The sequence below is a fragment of the Pinus tabuliformis genome, chromosome Q (assembly GCF_031772625.1).
Source record: "Pinus tabuliformis cultivar Carrire ecotype Pingquan chromosome Q, CPIR1, whole genome shotgun sequence".
Classification (NCBI taxonomy): Eukaryota; Viridiplantae; Streptophyta; class Pinopsida; order Pinales; family Pinaceae; genus Pinus; species Pinus tabuliformis.
The window spans coordinates 1,275,894,200-1,275,897,753 of NC_142296.1; positions in this window are offsets into that span (position 1 = coordinate 1,275,894,200).

A 3,554-nucleotide genomic window follows, 5' to 3' on the forward strand; every position below is an offset into this window, starting at 1 on the left:
ACAATTATCTGACCTGGCCCGCGAGGGTAGGAATTTTGGTTATGCATGAAATAAAGGATGTATACCTGTAATTTATCTGTCGCAATCTATAAATTCAGTTTAATTTCATTCTACTACCTTAAGTTTTCTTTGTTAACATTGGAAGGTCTGTGTTCCTAAATTCTTAATTTTTACACAATACGAATGTTTATAAGGTTATTTGATCATATATATATATATATATATATATATATATATATATATATATATATATATATATATTTATGTTCCTTCTGTCCCTGGTGATCAGGGTTTTTCCTTTACCTAATAAAAAGATCATGGGCATACTAGATCTTTGTATGAATATATATTCTATGTAGAAGTATTGGCATTTCTCGTCTTCTTGTTTTTTTTGTTCTATTGCTATAATGTTTACATATCTAGACTCTGTCAGCTTCTTTTGTCATTTTCCACCACATTTGACTGTGCATTTCTCTGGGTATTAGAAAAGTAATTCTACCTCTCATCTAGATACATAAAAATTAGTTATGGACTATTCTATACAAGATACCCTGAGTTAACCATTCTATCTCTAATATCTATTAGCAAATATCACACATAAATAGATGTGTATATATCTCAAATCTACAGTTATTTAATATGAAAATTTCACTTATCTGGAAGACAACGTTGCAACTAGACCTTGAGTTGCTCTTTACTTTGTCTCCCAACCTTGAGACTACTATTCCAGCTAGTCTTCCCCCATGTTGTTACTAGATATAGGAACTGTCTTCTTTTATTCTGAGAACCGAGTGTCTCACATCTATCTCGTCCAAAACACACGTAGCTACAGAAAATTTCCTAACATCTTAGCACAAATTTTCTTTTTTTACCTTTGCGTTTTTCTCACTTTCTCTCTTGATCTCAGATACCCCTATCCTCTTCATATTTCTTGAATAAATCCTTAAGAAATTAGTTAGGGACAGGTAACTATCAATCCTAACTACTCTAACAGGTGAAAAAAATATTTACATGTAACTGTTATTTCATTTCTGCATAATTTAATTCAAGAAATAGTTTTTATAACTTAAAATAATAATGAGTTTGTTTAGTTTGTAGTAAATTAAATATTTACATTATCTGGGGATATCACTTCTTCCCCCCAAGATGTGACATCATCCCGATGTTTTCCTTCTTAAAATAAGTCCAGAAAGGTCTCCTTCATAACCTGCTCATTTTCCCATGTAGCCTCCTCTAACACATAGTGCTGCCACTACACTTTAACCTGGGTGAACTCATTTACACAGTGTTACTTTCCTCCAATCGAGTACAACCAGGGGTTTTACCAAGAACTCACCTTCCGGTTCGACCTATACAAAGTAGTAAAACACAATTAAATCATCAACTAGCTTGTTTAATAAGTACTAATTTTTTTAAAAAGTATTTATTATATAGTTTACCTAAATCTCCTTCCAATTGATTATATGGTTAGAATCATATATGTATTTTTTAAGTACATAAATGTTAAAGACATTATTCACACGAATATGGATGGGTAAGGTAAGCTAGTAAGACACTAGTCCTATTAGAGCCAAAATTTGGAAAGGATTGAAAAATTGGGGTGCTAATTTAGCACATCCGGTCCATTGCAATGTGCTTTTCTTGGCTCGTACCTGAACGTAAACATGATCCCCCACTTGGAATTCCTGGAAACTTCTCTTTTGATCAGCAAAGTTCTTTTTCTGGTCCTGAGTGGCTTTTAAATTGGCTCGTACCTTTTTAACCATCTCCTCCATTTCCTCTAACATATCTGGTCCTAGCATCAATTTTTCCTCTGGACCACCCCAACTCAAGGGTGTCCTGCACTTACACCCGTATAACACTTCAAAGGGACTCATATGTAAGGATGTATGGTATCCTTTGTTATAAGTAAACTCTACCATGTGTAGGTAGTCCTCCCATTTAGGTGGTTATTGCATTACATAAGTCTGCAACATGTTTTCTACTACTTGATATACTCATTTCACTTGCCCATCCATTTGAGGGTGATAAGCAGTGTTGAAGTGTAGTTGTGTGCCCAAACATTCATATAGAGATTTCGAGAAAGGTGATTTAAATTTCACATCACGGTCAGAAATGATCTTGGGGACTCCATATAATTTAAAAATGTTTTGCATAAAAATGTTAGCAATTTGTACCACTCTATAAGTTGATTGTACTGGTATGAAATGAGCATATTTGCTCAAGATGTCCACTACCACCATTATTGAGTGGTTTTTCCTTTTAGACTTGGGCAGTCATGTAATAAAATCGATGGATATGGTCTCCCATTTCCATTTAGGAATAGGTAATGGGTGGCGTAGTCCTGTTGGGTGGTGGTGCTTTGCTTTAACTTGTTGGCATTCCAGATAGTGGGTTAAATATTCTACTACCTGCCTCTTCATACCAGGCCATAAAAATTCCTTTCTAAGAGCAGTAATTAGTTTCTTGTACCTGGGGTGGCTTGCATAAGGAATCTTATGATATTCATCTAAAATTAAAAATTTTAGATTTTAATTACTAGGCACATATATCCTTTTCCTATAAATCAACAAATCTTTTGAACTTACCTCATATCCGAGTTGTTTTTCATGGTTGTTCAAAATTTTAGCTTGCATCCATAAATGTTTATATTTTGAATCTTGCATGGTTGTTTCTCGAATATTCTCATAAAAAGTACTTTGTGATTCACTAAAATAGACCTCATACAAACAATTTACTTTTCGACTTAAGGCATCAACAACTCAATTCTCTTTTCCCTTCAAGTGCTTGATTTCAAAATCAAATTTTCCTAGGAAGTCAACCCAATGAGTTTGCTTAGAATTCAAGGTGGGTTTTTTGAAATAGTTTGTTAGACTATGATGATCAGTCATTAATAGAAATTTATTACCCATCAAGTAATGTCGCCACATCTTCAAGGCATGAATGACTACTGAAGGCTCTAAGTCATAAGTCAAATAATTTTTCTCATACTCTTTAAGCTTCCTCGATTCATAGGAAACAACTTTTCCTTATTGCATTAATACACCACCTACACCTTATTTGCTAGCATTTGTACAAACCGCATACTCTTTATTGGGATCAACAATACTCAAAATGGGTGTGGTGGTAAGTAGATGTTTGAGCTTATCAAAAATGTTTTAACAATCAGAGATCCACCTAAAGGTTATCCCTTTCTTTTTCAGAGAGGTAATGGGATATGCCACCTTAGAAAAACCTTCCACAAATCATCTATAATATCTGTCTAGACCCATGAAAAATCTTATATTAGCTACATCCTTTGCTACTGGCCACTATAGGATAATCCTTTTTTTCTCTAGGTCCGTTGGGATTCCATTCTTGGTGATGACATGTCCCAAATACTGAATTTGTTCTTTAAAGAAATCACATTTACTGTACTTAGCGTATAACTTGTGTTCTCTTAGAACTTGCGGAACAATACAAAGATTCTCCTTATGTTCTTCTATTTTCAGAGAGTAGATCAGTATATCATGAAAAAATATTAACACAAACTTATCCAAACACTGATGAAATAT